This window comes from Neofelis nebulosa, chromosome 2 (assembly GCF_028018385.1).
Source record: "Neofelis nebulosa isolate mNeoNeb1 chromosome 2, mNeoNeb1.pri, whole genome shotgun sequence".
Classification (NCBI taxonomy): Eukaryota; Metazoa; Chordata; class Mammalia; order Carnivora; family Felidae; genus Neofelis; species Neofelis nebulosa.
Window position 1 is genome coordinate 92,782,254 of NC_080783.1, and position 20,827 is coordinate 92,803,080.

Below are 20,827 nucleotides of genomic sequence, written 5' to 3' on the forward strand. Positions count from 1 at the left end.
TGAGTTATACATTCTTCATTTTTAGGAAAATATCCTGTTTATTAAAAAGGTTTATTTTTATTTTATTTCGTAGGAAGAATGAATTTAAATTTAATCGATTCCCCCATTTGTTTGGCCTCAATCCATATAGTTAGATTTTTTTATCTGACATACTGATATGATGAAAATATAATAACTTAGTATTGAATTAAGTAGTGACTATTGTAGATTATATTTCTTATTTGATGTGAGTTATTTGACATTTTTACAAATTTCCAGTAGATATCTTGGGGAATTTTTTGTTCATTTGTTATTATTCCTCAGTTTTAGAAAAATGTTGACAGGGAATATTGGCACTAAAATTTCATGATTTAGATTTTTCTTTATAACTCACTATTTTGTATGAAAGTTTCATGGGTATTAGAAAATAATATTTATACTTTTCTTTTTGAGGAAGAGAGAGAGAGAGAGAGAGCATGAGCAGAAAGGGGCAGAATGAGAGAGAGAGAAAATCTTAAGCAGGCTCCACACCCAGTGAAGCCCAACACAGGGCCTTGATCTCATGATGACAAGGTCATGACCAGAGCTGAAATCAAGTCAGATGCTTAATCAGTTGAGCCACCCAGGAGCCCCATGTATATTTTTATAATGTTTCATGTAAAATATACATTATTGGTTACAACATTCACATACACTGTGAATGTATCTATATTGTCTTTTGACTTAAATTTTTTACAAATGATTGAATGATGTGTGTTAAAATCATTTCCTAGGAATGTCTTTTTGCTTTACATTGTAAGTAATATATTTATCCATAAGAAACCTTTTTATCCAGTTTAATTAATTTGACTTTAAGTCTTCTTTGTCATGCATTAATACTGATGCTCATTTGTTCATTATTGATGATCACCACACCAGCTCTTCCACATCAGCTCATAAAATCAGACGACCAAATTATTGCTTTATGATGAAATGTCAAACTAAACATTTGCATGGATGTGAGTGGCTGCTTTTTTCACTACAACAAAGCTACACTATTATGATGAGAAATTTGATTGTGAGAAAGGAATCAAGTAAGTGTAATTAACTAACATGACCAGACACCTGATGGTATTAAGAGGGGCAATACACTGGCCTTTGTATTGAATGACTCAAAAATGGAGAATCTTTATAGGTTATAGGATACACTTCTCTTTCTTTTATTAAAATACCTTTGTATTTAATTTTGTTTTATCATGTTAGAAGTTTGAGTTTGTAAATAACATACTATAAGTTTCTGACCCAATAAAAGATAAGTTCTCATGGAGTGAGAACTTGCATATGTCTGAGGACTCACGTCTCAAAGTAGAAGGCTGGTTTCTAGCTTTCATTGGCCATAAAATATGGCAGACCTCAATGCCTTGGGGCCACTCACATTCTTCTTTTTTAATACAGGCTTTTAATATATTTTGGTAATTATTATTTTTAATTATTACAAAAAAGTTTGCATCTACACAGAGTAAAAGTTTCTTACTTTGAATGATACAATATCTTCATGTTTATGGTTATGACACAGTTTCTATCAGATTATTTTCAGTCTCTATTCAAACATTTGGGTGTCTGAAGAAAAGAGAATGAAAACATTTAGATTATAGTATTATGATGATGGATAAAATGTCCATTTGTGTGTGTGTGTGTGTGTGTGTGTGTGTGTGTGTGTGTGTAATTAGTAAAGTATGAGACTTGGTTGGAGAAAGCATTGTGACATCATACTGAAGCTGTCCTATCCATGTTGGTTGTTAGAAACCAATTAGCTGGAATAGTGTTCTTCTATAAGACCAAGGATGACAGTGGCTGACCTCCCGCTCCAACTACATATACACAGCTCCATACTCTCAGAGAGTCCTGCATCCCACAATGGGGGCAAACTGGGAGTAAGTATGTCACTTGGCATTCTGTGTACCAGCACTGGAATGCTACTCTCAGAAGAACTGGAGAGATTGATGCTTGCTTCTCATCTGCTCTTGTCCCAGAACCCAGCTTCTGAACTTTGTGGCATTAGGTTCTGCTGGTTATCTATTGGACTCTGACCTTACCCATGATGTCTTAACTGTTGCTCAGCCTTCCCACATTCTCTCACCTGTACTACATCTTGCAAGATTCTACAAAATTTCTGGTATGTGGCTGGCACTTGTCCTCTATTTTCAATGTAGTACAAATATTTCCCTGTGTATTGAAGGAGTTGGAGAGATAGTGGGAAAGAAGTCAAATGAGCAAGGCCAGTTTTCCCTGTTACAGTGAAATACGTCATTAACTTAATTTAGACTGTTTAATCAACCTTGTAGTGAATTGCTTTGTAATAGTTAAAGGCATACTGGGCTGAGACTAAGGACAAATAGACCTGTTAGGAACCTACTACATGAACTTACCCCGGCCACCTAATCAATTGGAGCTTCAGGTTTATTACCTGAAATATGAGATAAAAAGGGTTTTTTTTGGTTTTAAAAACTTTTTTTAATGTTTATTTAATTTTGAGACAGAGACAGAGACAGAGACAGAAAGACAGAGTGTGAGTGGGGGAGGGACAGAGAGAGTGGGAGGCACAGAATCCAAAGCAGACTCCAGGCTCTGAGCCATCAGCATGGAGCCAGATATGGGGCTCAAACCCACAGACTGCAAGATCATGACCTGAGCTGAAGTCGACCACTGAACCAACTGAGCCACCCAGGTGCCCCAAAAAGGGTTTTGATCTGTAAAGTTCCTCTCACCTATCTCTCTTAATGACTCTGTGGGTTTTTGTTTTCTTTTGTTTTGTCTTGTTTTTAATGTTTATTTATTTATTTTGGAGAGACAGTGCAAGCAGGGGAGGGGCAGAGAGAGAGGAAGAGAGAATCCCAAGCAGGCTCCATGCTGCCAGCACAGAGCCCAATGTGGGGCTCAATCCCATGAACCATAAGATCATGATCTGAGCTGAAACCAAGAGTAGGACATTTAACCAACTGAGCCAGCCAGGTGCTCCATTGACTCTATGTTTTTTAACTGAAGCATTTCAGTAGGACTACATTTCATTGCAGTTTGACTATTATGAGTTAACCCTGACATGTATGTAAAAGTCTATTCCTAAATGAGGAGTGTCATTCCCTCTGAATTTTGAGCAGACTGCAGTAATGACAAATAACCTCTGTGCACCCACTTTATGTATCTATCACATGGTAATTATTCCTTTATAATATTTGATACTGTAGATATTTTAAGAGCCATTTCTCTTGGCTGTTCTTGCTGAAAGATGTTATGCTCCATTACTCAACATTTAGAACTAATGACAGTTCCTCAGCTTGTTGTCAGCTAGCTCCCACTTTTATCTCCAGGACACTCATGATGGCAAAGGGCATCTTTTGAAAGATTTTAAAATCAAGAGAGGTCATGTTCATGAAGTCTTTGGTCCCTGTCAATTCTTCAGCAAAATATTTAGTCACCTGACAGCTGATAGGGAGGCAAATGCACGTTGGGAAGCTCCAATTCACTAAGGAAGTAGCAAACAAAACTGCTGCTTGTAAAAGGGAAGTAGTACTTAATGCTTTCCTAGCAGTTTAATTTATTTCATTGCTTCATGCCATGGTAAGTCATGCAAAATTGTCAGATACAGAAAATTTCTTGGGATTGGTATATATGATGACAAAATTAATTAAATTAACTAAATTGACCAGCAAATTTTTCAAACATCTTATTACCTAATATCTAAAGAGTTTTTCTTTTCTTTTTAATTGTGGTTGGAAATACATTTGACTCTTGGAATGGATCATAGGTGTTACCTTGTACTCCATCCCAGCCAGTTCAGTGAGTCCTTCTACTATAGCCATGACAGGTGGCCATCAGCTTTTATTAAGCATGTCTCATTATAGAGAAATCTCTATTACCAGCCTAGATATTTTTGTTTTTTAACACATTTTTTAAAACTTAGGCTTACTAATTTCCCCTGGATTCTACCAGTTGGTCCTAATTTTTCACCTACACCCTCACCCCTAGTCTTATTGTCCACCTCTGTATCTGCATAAAGGAGAGGCCTCTTTCATTCAAGCATGTAGAGTCATCTGACAAGTCAGTTATGTATACGATGTGGGTGTAATTAATACCTACTATATATGATGCATCATGCCAGACACTAGAGTCAAATAGTGATTATGGTAACAATTGTAGCTGCCCTCAGAGAATTTACTCATTAGGAGAAATGTAGACAAATGGACTTTTCATTTCAATATATGATCAGTGTTTCAAATCTCTGAATACAAGTTTTGGTAAATACCATTGCAAAGAATATATGTTCAATCCTCCCCACACCAAAAATTAATAATTTTAACAATATATTACATTTTTATAGTACTTAAAATATAATATTACATTGCATCTGTGTAGTACTTAATAGAATAATAATGAAAAAATCCTCTTCATAATAATTCGGAGTGCCACCTCAATAGTACTTTAATGTGTATTGTCACCTTGGCTTCATTTTTTTTCTTCCAAATTTTTATTTAAATTCTAGTTAGTTAACATATAATGCAATATTGGTTTCAGGAGTAGAATTTAGTGATTCATCACTTACATGTAACACCCAGTGCTCATCATAGCAAGTGCCCTCCGTAATGCCCATCATCCATTTAGCCCCTCCTCCAACCTCCTTCCTCCATCAACCCTCAGTTTGTTCTCTCTTGATAAGAGTCTCTTATGGTTTGCTTCCCTCTCTCCTTTTGTTCCCTTCCTGTATGTTCATATGATTTATTTCCTAAATTCCACATATGAGTGAAATCATGTGGTATCTGTCTTTCTCTGACTGACTGATTTTGCTTAGCATAATATACTCTAGTTCCATCCACATTGTTGCAAATGACAAGATTTCATTCTTTTCGATGGCCAAATAATATTCCATTGCATATACAGACCATATCTTCTTTATTCATTCATCAATAGATGGACACTTGTGTTCTTTCTATAGTTGGCTATTGTTGATAATGCTGCTGTAAACATCAGGATGCATGTACCCCTTCAAATCTGTATCTTTGTATCCTTTGGGTAAATATCTCATTGTGCAACTGCTGGATCATAGGGTAGTTCTATTTTTAGTTTTGGAAGGAACCACCTTACTGTTCTCCAGAGTGGCTGTACAAGTTTGCATTCCCACCACCAGTGCAAGAGGGTTCCCCTTTCTCTGCATCCTCACCAACACCTGTTATTTCTTGTGTTGTTATTTTAGCCATTGTGACAGGTGTGAGGTGATATCTCATGGTGGTTTTGATTTGCATTTCCCTGATGATGAGTGATGTTGAACACCTTTTTACGTGTTTGTTAGCCATCTAATGTCTTCTTTGGAAAAATATGTGCCTATGTCTTCTGCCCATTTCTTAACTGGATTATTTGTTTTTTTTGGGTGCTGAATTTGATAAGTTCTTTATAGATTTTGGATACTAATTCTTTATCAGATATGTCATTTGAAAATATCTTCTCACATTCCATAGGCTGCCTTATAGTTTTGTTGACTGTTTCCTTTGCTGTGTAGAAGCTTTTTTGTCTTGATAAAGTCCCAATAGTTCATTTTTGCGTTTGTTTCCCTTGACTCTGGAGACATGTCTAGTAAAACATTGCTCTGGCCAAGGCCAAAGAGGTTGCTGCCTGTGTTCTCTTCTAGGATTTATATGGTTTCCTCACATTTAGATATATCATCCATTTCGAATTTATTTTTGTGCATGGGGGTAAGGAAGTGATCCAGGAAGTGATTCATTATTTTGCATGTTACTGTACTGTTTTCCCAAGACCATTTTTGAAGAGATTGTTTTTGCCACTGAATATTTTTTCCTACTTTGTTGAAGATGAGTTGACCATACAGTTGTGGGTCTATTTCTGGGTTTTCTATTCTGTTCCATAGATCTATGTGTCTCTTTTTGTGCCAGTACCATATAGGCTTGGTGACTACAGCTTTGTAATATAGCTTAGAGTCCTTGGCTTCATTTTTAAGTAAGAGAAACTGATTCATCAGCATCTCATTTAAAGTCATAGAATTAGTGGGCGCCTGGGTGGCGCAGTCGGTTAAGCGTCCGACTTCAGCCAGGTCACGATCTCGCGGTCCGTGAGTTTGAGCCCCGCGTCAGGCTCTGGGCTGATGGCTCGGAGCCTGGAGCCTGTTTCCGATTCTGTGTCTCCCTCTCTCTCTGCCCCTCCCCCGTTCATGCTCTGTCTCTCTCTGTCCCAAAAATAAATAAAAAAAAAAACGTTGAAAAAAAAAATTAAAAAAAAAAAAAAGTCATAGAATTAGTGAGTGGAAGACCTAGATTCAATACCCAGTTCTCCAACTCAGGTGTCTGCTGAATATTAGCCATTGGAAAAGCAGCTTTGTGTTTGCATGGGGAAGAGGTATCATGTGCTTTTGAATCAGTCTTATAAAGTGATACTAAGTAGCATAAATGGCAAGCAGGTCCAACAGAGGAATGGACACTTAGAAAGGACTTATTTGTATATGCATATTTAAAATATGAATATTTATAACAAAAATTGTTTTAATTGATGCTCAAGTAATAGTGATATGGTTGTTAGAAACGCACATTGCAATTTTAGATGTGAATAATTTGAAATATGTTTATAAGAAACAAAGACACTTCATTAGATAGCTCTGGAAATAAGTATTGAGGATGTCTACATTTACTATTCCAGTGGACTTCAGGCTTCACACAGTCAGATAAGCCTACTGAAAACAAATTGCAAGGGTGCCTATAAAATAAGTACCAAAAAACATCACAGGACACTTGAACTTCATAACTCTCAGAATTTTGTCTTGATTAATTTTGAGAGTGAGTGGTATCTGATAGATATTGATTGTCCTGAAAATGTTAATCAATGGCAGAAGAGTCAGAGGTGAGTCAGTTAGTCCTGGGTTATTATTCTGCACAGAACTCTATCATTAAATTTTTGCTGTTAATGAACACGTGATCAAGAAATTAAAAAAACCCACAACTATAAAGGTATATAGACTATTTTCGTGTCATGAGGACATTTGTTTAGAACCTCAGGAATTAAAGGAATTTAAGCTTTTCTTTCTCAGATAGTCTTAACAGTAACAGAGAGAATTTGTACTTAATTGAGAAGGTTTAATCATCACTATTTCTAGTTAACTTCAATTTCACACAATTTGTAAAAAACATACATGAATACTTTAAATGACTTTCTAATTCCAAAAGTGAGAAAGAAAGTCCAGAACTCCCTTAACATTTTCATGGATATATTGATTCTTTAAAGTTCATGTTTGCAAGTACATTTCAATTTACAAGTGACTGTAAAGTAGTCATAAAAAAGCAAGTATACTATTTACCCTCAAAGCCTTATTTCAAATATGTTCCACAGAAGATAATAGTATGACACTTGAGGCAAGATCATTTTAGAGAACTTGAGAGAAGTAATATCACTTTTTGGATAAAACACATAATTGGAAATTATAGAAAATAATACTTAGATACATAATTCATTCACTTTATGTAACTCAACAAATAATATTTAAAATCCAATTTCTTTCCTTGTAGGTCAAGAAAATGCATCTGTTTCCCTTTGCTAATCCTTTACATAATTCTGACTCTAAAACTAAGGGTAGGTGGAACTTTTTTTTAAATTTAACTTTATTTTTTATTTTTTAAAATTTACATCCAAATTAGTTAGTATATAGTGAAGCAATGATTTCAGTAGACTCCTTAATGCTCCTTACCCATTTAGCCCATCCCCCCTCCCACAACCCCTCCAGCAACCCTCAGTTTGTTCTTCATATTTATGAGTCTCTTTTGTTTCCCTCCCTGTTTTTATATTATTTTTGTTTCCGTTCCCTTATGTTCATCTGTTTTGTCTCTTAAAGTCCTCATATGAGTGAAGTCATATGATTTTTGTCTTTCTCTGACCGACTAATTTCACTTAGCATAATACCCTCCAGTTCCATCCACGTAGTTGCAAATGGCAAGATGTCACTCTTTTTGATTGCTGAGTAATACTCCATTCTATATATATACCATATTTTCTTTATCCATCCATCCATAGATAGACATTTGGGCTCTTTCCATACTTTGGCTGTTGTGGATAGTGCTGCTATAAACATGGGGGTGCATTTGTCCCTTGGAAACAGCATACCTGTATCTCTTGGATAAATACCTAGTAGTGCAATTTCTGGGTCATAGGGTAGTTCTATTTTTAGTTTTTTGAGAAACCTTCATACTGTTTTCCAGAGTGGCTGCACCAGCTTGCCTTCCCACCAACAATGCAAAAGAGATCCTCTTTCTCCGCATCCTCGCCAACATCTGTTGTTGCCTGAGTTGTTAACGTTAGCCATTCTGACAGGTGTGAGGTGGTATCTCATTGTGGTTTTGATTTGTATTTCCCTGATGATGGAGTGATGTTGAGCATTTTTTCATGTGTTGGCCATCTGGATGTCTTCTTTGGAGAAGTGTCTATTCATGTCTTTTGCCCATTTCTTCGCTGGATTATTTGTTATTTGGGTGTAGAGTTTGATAAGTTCTTTGTAGATTTTGGATACTAACCCTTTATCTGATATGTCATTTGCAAATATCTTCTCCCATTCTGTCAGTTGCCTTTTAGTTTTGCTGATTGTTTCCTTTGCTGTGCAGAAGCTTTTTATTTTGATGAGGTCCCAGTAGTTCATTTTTGTTTTTGTTTCCATTGCCTCTGGAGACATGTTGAGTAAAAAATTGCTGCGGGCAAGATCAAAGAGGTTTTTGCCTGCTTTCTCCTCGAGGATTTTGATGGCTTCCTGTCTTACATTGAAGTCTTTCATCCACTTTGAGTTTATTTTTGTGTATGGTGTAAGAAAGTGGTCCAGGTTCATTCTCCTGCATGTCGCTGTCCAGTTTTCCCAGCACCACTTGCTGAAGAGACTGTCTTTATTCCACTGGATATTCTTTCCTGCTTTGTCAAAGATTAGTTGCCCATATGTTTGTGGGTCCATTTCTGGGTTCTCTATTCTATTCCATTGATCTGAGTGTCTGTTCTTCGGAACTTCTTTTTTTAAGTTTATTTATTTATTTATTTATTTATTTATTTATTTATTTAGAGACAGAGGGCACACAAGCAGAGGAGGGGCAGAGAGAGAGGATGAGAGAGAATCCAAAGCAGGCTCCATGCTGTCAGTGCAGAGCCCAAAGGGAGCCTTGAACCCACAGACCATGAGATCATGACCTGAGATGAAATCAAGAGTTAGATGCATAACCAACTCAGCCTCCCACATGCCCCTACTTTTTTTTTAAGTTTTTAATTTTAATTCTAGTAAACACACAGTGTTATATTAGTTTCAGGTGTACTATATGGTGATTCAACAATTCTATACATTACTTAGGGTTCATAATGGTAAGTGTATTCTTTAATACCCATCACCTATTTAACCCATTCCCTTCCCCCCACCTCACCTCTGGCAACCATCAGTGTGTTCTCTATAGTTGTCTGTTTCTTGGTTCGTCTCTCTCTCTCTCTCTTTCTTTCCTTTGCTCATTTGTTTTCTTTCTTAACTTCCTATTAGGAGTAAAATGACATGGTATTTGTGTTTCTCTATTTCACTTAGCAGTATACTTTCTAAATCTATCCATGTTGTTGCAAATGGCAAAATTTCATTCTTTTTTATGGCTGAATAATAACTCTCTGTGTGCGTGCGTGTGTGTGTGTGTGTGTGTGTGTGTGTGACATTTTCTTTATCTGTCAATGGACACTTGAGCTATTTCCATAATTTGGCTGTTGTAATAATGCTGCAATAAACATGGAGGCTCATGTTCCCTTTGAATTGATGTTTTTGTATTTTTAGGGTAAATACCTAGTAGTGCAATTACTGGATCATAAGGTAGTTCTATGGTTAACTTTTCGGAGCCTCCATACTGTTTTCCACAGTAGCTGCATCAGTTTGCATTCCCACCAACAGTGTTAGAGGGTTTGTTTTTCTCCACTTTCTCACCAATGCTTATTGTTTCTTGTGTTCTTGATTTTAGCCATCCTGATAGTTTAAGGTGATATCACATGGTAGTTTTTGATTTGCATTTCCCTGATGCTGAGTGATGTTGAGCATATTTTCATGTGTCTCTTAGCCATCTGGATGTCTGCTTTGGAAAAGTGTCTATTCGTGTCTTCTGCTCATTTCTTAACTGGGTTGTTTTCTGGGTGTTGAGTTGTATAAGTTCTTTATAAATTTTGGATTTTAACACTTTATTGGATATATAATTTACAAATATCTTCTCCCATTTTGTAAGTTGCCTTTTAGTTTTGCTGATTGTTTCATTTGCTGTGAAGAAGCTTTTTATTTTGATGCAATTCCAATAGTTGATTTTTGCTTTTATTTTCCTTGCCTCAGGAGACATACCTAGAAAAAGGTTGCTGTAGACAGTGTCAGAGAAAATACTGCCTGTGCTCTCTTCAAGGATTTTTATGGTTTCAGGTCTCACATATGGGTCTTTAATCCATTTTGAGTTTATTTTTGTGCATGATGTAAGAACATGGTACAGTTTCATTCTTTTGCATGTTGCTCTCCAGTTTTCCCAACATTGTTTGTTAAAGAGATCGTCTTTTTCCCAGTGCATATTCTTTCCTGCTGTGTTGGATATTCATTAACCACATAATTGTGGATTCATTTCCGGGCTTACTATTCTGTTTCTTTGATCTATGTGTCTCTTTTTGTGCCAGTACCATGTTGTTCTGATTACTACAGCTTTGTAATATAACTTGAAATCTGGGATTGTGATACTTCCAGTTTTCTTTTTCTTTTTCAGGATCTCTTTGGCTATCCTAACACATTTTAATATTGTTTGTTCTGGTTCTGTGAAAAATGCTGTTGGTATTTTGATAGGGATTGCATTAAATCTGCAGGTTGCTTTGGGTAGTATGGACATTTTAACAATATTTGTTCTTCCAATTCGTGAGCATGGAATGCCTTTCCATTTTTTGTGTTGTCTTCAATTTTCTTTCACAATTTTTTTTTATAGTTTTTAGAGTACAGCTCTTTCACTTATTTGGTTAACTTTATTCCTAGTTATTTATTATTTTTGCTGCAGTTGTAAATGGGATTGTTTTTTTTAAATTTCTTTTTCTGTTGCCTCATTATTAGTGTATAGAAATGCAGTGAATTTGTGTACATTGATTTGTATCCTGTGACTTTACTGAATTCATTTATCAGGTCTGGTAGTTTTTTGGTGGCATCATTAGGGTTTTCTATACATAGTATCATGTCATCTGCAAATAGTGAAAACTTTATTTCTTCCTTATCAATTTGGATGCATTTTATTTCCTTTTAAAAATATTTTTTAAAGTTTAGTTACTTATTTGGGGAGAGGAAAGAGAGAGAGAACAGGGGAGGGGCAGAAAGAGAGGGAGAGAGAATCCCAAGCAGGTTCTGCACTGGCAGTGGCGCTCAATCCCAGGACCCAGAAATCATGACCTGAGCCAAAATTAAGAGTTGGAGGCTTAACCGACTGAGCCACACAGGCAACCCAACCTTTTATTTTTTTGTTGTCTCATTGCTGTGGCTAGGACTTCCAGTACTGTGTAGAATGAAAGTGATAAGAGTGGAGACCTTTTTCTTGTTCCTGACCTTAGGGAAAATCTCTCACTTTTTTCCCACTAAGTATGATGTTCACTGTGGGTTTCTCATATATAGCCTTTATTATGTTGAGGTATGTTCCCTCTAAACCTATTTTGGTGAGAGTTTTTATCATGAATGGTGTTGTACTTTGTCAAATGCTTTTTCTTCAGCTATTGAAATGATCATATGGTTTTTATCCTTTCTCTTATCGATGTGATGTACCACATGGATTGATTTTTAAAATTTTTTAAATATTCATTTTTGAGAGAGAGAGAGAGCAATAGAGAGAGAGAGTGTGAGTGAGTGGGGGAGGGGCAGGGAGAGAGGGAGTCACAGAAATCGAAGCAGGCTCCAGGCTCTGTGCTGACAGCTCAGATGTGGGGTTCAAACTCATGAACCGTGAGATCGTGACCTGAGCCGAAGTCAGATGCTTAACCAACTGAGCCACCCAGGTGCCCCATCACATGGATTGATTTGTGAATATTGAATCATACTTGCATCCCAGGAATAAATCCCACTTGATCATGGTGAATGATTTTTTGAAATGTCTTGTTGGATTCAGTCTGCTAGTATTTTATCAGTGTAATGCTAGCCTCAGAGTGAATTTGAAAGTTTTCTTTCCTCGTGTATTTATTTTTTTAATTTTTTAATGTTTATTTATTTTTGAGAGAGAGAGAGAGAGACAGAGTGTGAGCAGGGAGGGAGGGGCAGAGAGAGAAAGAGAGAGAGGGAGACACAGAATTCTTATTAGCAGGCTCCAGGCTACGAGCTTCAGCATGTGGCTTGAATTTCAGAACTGTGAGGTCATGACCTGAGCTGAAGTCAGAAGCTTAACTGACTGAGCCACCCAGGTGCCCCTCCTCTTCTATTTTTTTGGCATAGTTTGAGAAGAATAAGCATTACTTCTCCTTTAAATATTTGGCTGAATTCACCTGTGAAGCCATTTGGTCCTGGAATTTTGTTAGATTGTTTTGATTACCACTTCTTCTCTACCCATTTATCAATCGATGGACACTTGGGTTGCTCCCATATCTTAACTATCATAAATAATGCCACAGTGAACATAGAGGTACATATATTTTTTCAAATTTGTCTATTTGTTTTCTTTGGGTGAGTAGTGGAATTACTGGATTATATGGTATTACTATTTTTAATTTTTTCGAAAACTTCCCTACTTTTTTCCAAAGTAGTTGTACTAATTTACATTCCCACCAACAGAGCATGAAGATTTCCTTTGCTCTCATCCTTGCCAATGCTTGATATTTGTTGTCTTTTTGATTCTAACTGGTGTGGAGTGATATCTCATTGGGTTTGATTTGCATTTCCCTGCTGTTGAGCACCTTTTCCTGTTTCTGTTAGACATCTGTATGTCTTCATTGGGAAAAAAAAAAATGTCCATTCAGGTTCTCTGCCTATTTTTAATTGAATTTTTGGTTTTATTTGGTATTGGGTTATATGAGTTCTTTATATATTTTGGGTATTAATTGCCTATCAGATACATCATTTGCAAATAACTTCTCCCATTCACTAGGTTACTATCTTGTTTTGCTCATGGTTACCTTCACTGTGCCAAAACCTTTTGTTTTGGTGTAGTTTATTTTTGCTTTTGTTTGCCTTGCCTGAGGAGACACATCCTTAAAAATGTTGCTAAGGCCGATGTCCAAGAGATAATTGCCTATGTTTTCCTTTAGGAGTTCTAGGGTTTCAGGTCTCACATGTAGTTCTTTAATCCATTTTGAATCTCTTTTTGTGTATGGTATAAGAAAATGACCCAGTTTCATTTTTTTGAATGTATATGTCCTGTTTTCCCAACACTATTTATTGAAGAGGTTATCTTTCCTCATTGTATATTCTTTGTAGTACATTAATTGACCATAACATTTGGGTTAATTTCTGGGATCTCTATCCTGTTCTGTTGACCTGTGTTTCTATTTCTGTAGTCAGTACCATACTTTTTTTATTTTAAAATTTTAATTTAAATTCTAACTAGTTAACATATAGTGTAATTTTGGTTTCAGGAGTAGAACTTAGTGATTCATCACTTACATATAACAGTGCTTAACTCAAGTGCTCTCCTTGATACCCATCACCCCTTTAGCCCATCCCCTGCCTTGTTTTGATTACTATAGTTTTGTAGTATATGTTGAAATCTGGGATTGTGATACTTCCAGGTTTTTTTCTTCTTTCTCAAGGTTGCTTTGGCTCTTTGAGGTCCCTGTGATTCCAAAGAAATTTTAAAATTGTTTTCTGTGAAAAATACTGTTGGTCTTTGATAGGGATTGCATTTAATCTGTAGATCGCTTTGGGTATTATAGACAATGCAACAATATTACTTCTTCCAGTCCATGAGCATGATACATTTTTCCATTTGTTTTTGTCGTCTTCAATTTCTTTAATTAATTTCTTATAGATTTCATAGTATAGGTCTTTCACCTTCTTGGTTAAATCTATTCATAGGTATTTTATTCTTTTTGATGAAATTTTAAGTCGGATTGTTTTCTTAATTTTTCTTCCTGCTAATTTGTTATTAGCACATAGAAATGCAACAGATTTCTGTGTATTAATTTTGTATTTTGCTGCTTTACTGCATTTATTTATTATTTCCAATTGTTCTTTGTTGGGGTCATTAGGGTTTTCTATATATATATTATCATGTCATCTGCAAATAGTGGCGGTTTTACTGCTTCCTGACCAATTTGTATGCCTTTTATTTCTTTTTCTTGTCTCATTGCTACATCTGGAAATTCCAGCACCACGTTGAATAAGAGTAGTGAGAGTATACATCTTTGATTTGTTCCTGATTTTAGAGAAGGAGCTTTCAGCTTTTTACCATTGAGTATGATGTTAGCTATGGGTTTTTCATATATGGCCTTTATATGTTTAGGTATGTTCCCTCTAAACCCACTTTGTTGAAAGTTTTTATCATGAATTAATGTTGAATGTTTCTAAATGATTTTTTTCATCTGTTGAGATGATCATATAGTTTTTGTTCTTCATTTTGTCATTGTGTAGTATCACGTTTATTGGTTTGTAGATATTGAACCATACTTGCATCCCTGGAATAAATCCCACTTCGTTTGGGTGAATGATTCTTTTAATGTATTGTTGAATGCTGTTTGCTAATATTTTGTTGAGGATTTTTGCATCTATGTTCATCAGAGATATTGGCCTGTAATTTTGTTTTGTTTTGTTTTGTTTTGTTTTGTTTTTCCCTGTAGTGTCTAATCTTGTTTTGGTATCAGGATAAGCTGGCCTTGTAAAATGAATTTGGAAGCATTCCTTCCTCTCCTATTTTCGTAATAGTTTGAGAATAATAGGTAATAACTCTTCATATCTGGTAAAATTCACTTATGAAGCCATTGGTCCCTGGACTTTTGTTTGTTGAGAGTTTTTAAATTACCAGTTCAATTTTGTCACTAGTAATCAGTCTGTTCAGATATTTTTTCTGATTCAGTGTTGGGAATTGTATGTTTCTAGGAATTTATCTATTTTTTTCTTAGTTGTCCAATTTGTTGGCATGTAATTTTGTATTGTAGTCTCTTATAGTCCTTTATATTTCTGTGGTGCCCATTGCTACCTATTCTTTTTCATTTCTGGTTTTATTTATTTGGGTCCTCTCTTTTGTTCTTGATGAGTCTGGTTAAAGGTTTATCAATTTAGTTTATCTTTAAAAAAAAAGAAAGTCTTGGTTATACTGATTTTATTTATTTATTTATTTATTTATTTATTTATTTATTTATTTATTTATTTTTCAGATTCTATTTCATTTATTTCTGCTTTATTTTTCCTTCCTTCCCTCTCACAACTTTGAGCTTGTTTTCTATTTTTTTCTAGTTCCCTTGGGTGTAAGGTTGGACTGTTTATTTGAAATTCTATTTGTTTTGGAGGTAGGCCTATATCACTATAAAATCTTCTCTTGGAACTGCTTTTGTTGTGTCCCAAAGATATTGGACCATTGTGTTTTCATTTTAATTTGTCTTCATGATTTATTTTTAAATTTCCTCTTATTTATTTGTTGACCTATTTGTTTTAGTGACATCTTGTTTAGCCCTTGTATGTTTGTGAGTTTTTTCTTGTGTTTGATTTCCAGTTTCATACCCTTTTGGTGAGGAAAATGCTTTATGTGATTTGAATCTTCTTAAATTTGTTGAGATTTGTATTTTGGCCTAGCATGTGATCTATCCTGGATAATGTTCCATGTGTATTTGAAAAATATGTATATTCTGGTGCTTTTGGATGGAATGTTCTGTATGTATCTATTAAGTGCATTTGGTCTATGTGTTGTTCAAGACCACTCTTTCCATATTGATTTTCTGTCTGGCTGATTTACCTATTGGTGTAAGTGGAGTATTAAAATCCCCTACTATTATTGTATTACAATCAAGTTCTTCTACTATGTCCATTTATATTTGCCTTATGTACTTAGGTGCTCCTATGTTGGATTCATAGATATATACAATTGCTATCCTATTGTTGGGTTGATATCTTTACCATTATGTAATACCTTTCTTTGTCTCTTGTCTCTGTTTTAAAATCTGTTTTATCTACTATAAGTTTTGCTACCTCAGGCTTCTTTTTGTTTCAATTTGCATGGGATATCTTTTTCTATCCTTTCAATGTCAGTCTGTATGTGCCTTTTGGTCTGGAGTGAATCTTTTATAGGCCTCATATACATGGGCCTTGTTTTTTTTTTTTTATCTATTCAGTCACAGTATATTTTTTGATTGCAGCATTTAGATCATTTACATTTAAAATGATATTTAATAGGGGCCCCTGAGTGGCTCAGTAGGTTGAGCATCTGGCTTGATTTTGATTTAGATCATAATCCCAGAGTCATGGGATTGATTGAGCCCATATCAGGCTCCATGCTGAGCGTGGAGCCTGCTTGGGATTCTCTCTCTCTCTCTCTCTCTCTCTCTCACCCTCTCCCCCATTCTTGCTCTCTTTCTAAAGAAAAAAGTGATTATTGATATGTGTATACTTATTTTCATTTTGTTCATTGTTTTATCATTGTTTTGCTTGGATTTCTTTCTCCTTATTTTTGTGTATCTAGGATAGATTTTTTGTTTTTGGTTACTATGGGTCTTATATATAGCATTTGAAGTATATAGCAACCAATATTAAGGTGATGGTTGTTAAATATTTCCTTAATTTTATCAAAAGAATAATCTTTTTCTTCTCAATAAGTGCCAGCAAATACTCTATTTATGGTTATAACTTTTTTTTGGAGCACTAGCTACTAAACAATATTGTGCAATTGAATGACAACTTACACATCTGTTGACAGCAAAACATCAAGATCCAAATAGAAAAAGCATTCTTATAATCCATCATGACATATTTATTTGGTGTCACTGAACATTGGTCAATATCATATTTTTAGGACCCTTTTCTTTGTGGCTGATGAAATATTTCTGTTGTCAAGTTTCTTCTGGCTCTCAGTATCAAAATATGATTATATGTTTTCCAAGTTTGTACTTAACTTCTTTCTTCTTTGACATTAAAATTGTCTCTGAAATAAGGGTGTTATCTAATCAAGACTATTTTTAAATTAAGAGGGTAATGAGAGTGACATGTTTATCATTTGTGAGGTACCATGAGTTCAAGAACCATGGAAGACATGTCAGTCTTAAGCACAGAAATAGCTTTTGTTTATATGATGGTGTGCATGAGAGCATAACCCTATAGATGCAGGGGCTTAGTGTTTCTGTCTGTAAAAGTTAGATAAGCTTTTAGCCACCAGCAAATGAAAACTTGAGTTATAAGAGTCCTAATAAATATGGGTGTATTTTTCTCAAAGAATTAAAAAAAAAAGTCTGATTAAAGCAGCTTCTGCTGTTGGTTTAACAGCTTGGTAGCAGGGATGTTATCTTAGATTCCTTGGCCTTTTCTTCAACCTTGCCATCCTGTGGTCCAGAATATCTACCCAAGTCCACGTATCTTATCTGTATTCAAAGCCAAAACAAACAGGAAAGAAACTGAACCACAGAGTATAGTCTTTCAAGAAATCACAAGTATTTCCATTTTAATTGCCAGTGTCATAAGGCTATTCTAGTTCCAAGGGGTCATGCCAAAAGGAGCATTTAGATTTTCCAGCTTCTAAATATAGAGGTGAGCAAAAAAGGGGTGGCATTTCAGTGAGTTTTGGGTCACAAACTCACAGTGCCTGCTGTAACTACTGATTTTCAATCTTTTCTAGTCAAAAAGCCATACCAAAGCTACCTACTAAAAGACTCTATAGACTGTCAATTCAGAGAAATAATAGCTTGAATTAACAATACTGAACAGGAGAATAAATTAATTGGTAATATTTCTAACACGTACACTGGTTGAATTTATGTCATGTAGATACTTCATTATATATGTTAATATATAATATTACAAATTATATATACACATATATATGTGTGTGAGTGTATGTATTTAATTTTTCCCCTTCAGATCTTTAATCAAAAGTCACCTTCTCAGTGAGGTCTCCTATAACCATTCTGTCTAAAAGTAGTGTACACTTCGGTCAAAAAATATAATCATTTCTCTCTATTGCTGTAATTTTTTCCCATAGGACTGATTACTAACTATGTATTTTATATATTTGCCCTATTTAGTGTTATCCCTCACACTAACAAATAAGTTTGATGAAGGCAGATCTTCGTCTGTCTGCTCCATGTCTGTCTTCTGTACTCCTGGTACAGTATCTTGTTGCATTGTAAGTAGTCAGTAAGTGTTTGCTACAGAAACCAGTTAAATGAATGTCACCACTGAGTTCAGAGAACTTCCTCGTTAGTTAAGTTTATGTAAGCTGAGACTCTGATTCTACTCAGATTGTTGAAGATTAAATGGAGTTATTTATTGTTATTGTAGCATAACATTGATGACACTCAACTCATCATTTCATATCTCCTGGTACGTAAGACACTATTGATTGACCACCTTGAAGACAGGTAGATTTGCTTTTCCTATTGAGGGTACTGAAAGTTTCTGCTGATACTCTTTATAATTATAAAATGACAACTTTCTTCTTTTCTGCTCAGTGAGGCTAGCCAATCTGGACAGGGAGTAAGATAATTTGAATAAAGCCATATAGACCAGATCGATGAACAATACACAACTCATCAGAAATGTGGGGTATAGTATAGAGAAAAATTTTTATTCTCCTTCAGGATTTAGCTTCACTTTAAGGCAGTTCATCCTAGTACATAACATTAGATTTAATGTGCATGAACTTAACTTTTCAAAACCCTTGCAAACTGTTGCCTAATTTTATTAAGTTATTTTATATTGTAAATTATATTATTAATATTATTTTTGTAACTTGTACAGCTAAGATCTTACCAGTATTCTTCTGTAATACCACTAACTCTGGACCTTTCTCCCCTAAGGTCTCTGGTGCATTGAAGATAGAAATTGTGTCTTCATTTTTGTGCCATTTAATTAAAATATTTTTTTAAATTTTATGTAATGTATCTTATATATAATTTTATAATGGTATGTAATCTATATTACATTAAATGTGCATATAAATATAAATATACTACTCCAGAAAGTAATTGCTAATTTATTGCTTCTTAGACTGGAATTGGTAGATCAATTCTTTCTTTGTAGTTCCAGAGATGAAAAGAGACCTATTTTTTTATTTCATTCTGTTATGTACAGATTTGACATTGACAACCAAACGAATCTATTCAACTAAAAATCATTGATACAGGGGTACCTGTGTGGCTCAGTTGGCTAAGCAGCCAGCTCTTCTTGGTTTTGGATCAGGTCATGATCTCACAGTTTGTGAGTTCGAGCCTCGTATTAGGCTTTGCACTGACAGTGCAGTGCCTGCTTGGGATCCTCTCTCTGTCTCTCTCTGCCCCTCCCCTGATTGTACACACACTCTATCTCAAAATAAATAAATAAGCTTAAAAAATCAATGATACAGAGGTTATGAAAGTTATGACCTATTCTAGTTTGTCAATCACAAGATCTTATTGAAAATCTAAAAGATCTTAGCACAATATTAGATAATTGGATTGCTTTTTAAAAATATTATATATTTTTTTACATGCCTTAAAAAATATACAGTTCATAACCCCTTATAATATGACCAATGGACTATCCCCTAAAAAATCAGAGACCTATCTACCAATACTGTAACTTATGCTTCTTGTATAGAAATGCTTCCGTTTTTTTGATTAATATTGCCTCATAATGCTAAATACAACTGATTCTGCTGACATACTGAGTGTTAATTCTTTTGCTACAAAAGTCATAATTTAAATTATTGCCACATAGAAAGAAATGCAAGTACCTTATTATTTTTTTTAGTTTCTAATTTTAGCATAATTGACACATAATGTTGCATTAGTTCAGGCGTACAACATAGTGATTCAACTTGTTCTTTGTTATGCTGTGCTCACCACAAGTGAAGCTACCATCTGTCACCATATAACACCATTACAGTATCATTGACTGTATTCCCTACACTGTGCCTTTTATTCCTGTGACTTATTCATTCCATAACTGGAAGCCTATATCTCCCACTCCACCCACTTTACCCATTTCCCCACGTCTTCCTCTCTGGCAATCATCAGTTTGTTCACTCTATTTATAAGTCTGATTCTGAGTTGTGTTTGTGTATTTATTCATTTTTTTTATATTTTAGATTCCACATATGAGTCAAATCATGCAATGCTAACTGAAATAAGTCAGACTGAGAAAGAAAAATGCAAGTACTTTAACATGTATTCCTCCAACCCAAATTTTATTATTAAAATTCCATGAGGCTTCTTCAAAAGCCTACTAGTCATCTTAAAAACTAACTGCGTATTGCTGTTAGCTTCTTGGGAAGAAATCCAGTGGGGCATTGTTGAATTTTTTTCTGAGCTATGTCATTGAAAACCCTGGAAGATATGTCCAAACAAGGGCCTACAAGGGCAACTCTTTCTTTATTTTTAAAATTTATTTCAGTGACCACAGACTGCTCCCTGGGTCAGATGATTGATTAGAGTTTCTTTCCACTCTGGCTTATGTACCTGGTAGGCTACCACCAAAATCCTCTTAAATACATATTGGAAAGTTGTAAAAGAGATGGTCCTATCTTTGAGTCTTAGTTTTCATGTTGGTGACCAGATCCTTGACTCCACAAGCTTTTGCCTACATGGTCTCCTCATTCCACCTGTACAAATGGTGTTGAATTCTCTCACTGAAGAAATTAGACCTAGCTGAATGGTGACATACAGCAATGCTAAAGAAATTATAAATTTTCATTGTGAGCCTGTATGTGTTCTG

At 35.1% G+C, this 20,827-nt stretch overlaps 1 long non-coding RNA gene across 1 annotated transcript; it reads left to right on the forward strand.

Moving 5' to 3' along the window:
* Positions 1–1,798: 1,798 nt before the first annotated feature.
* On the forward strand, positions 1,799–20,358 carry LOC131493083 (uncharacterized). The gene is made up of 4 exons (XR_009252450.1): positions 1,799–1,892; positions 1,992–2,134; positions 7,521–7,584; positions 20,202–20,358. It is a non-coding gene; the product is annotated as an uncharacterized LOC131493083 (long non-coding RNA).
* Positions 20,359–20,827: the final 469 nt, after the last annotated feature.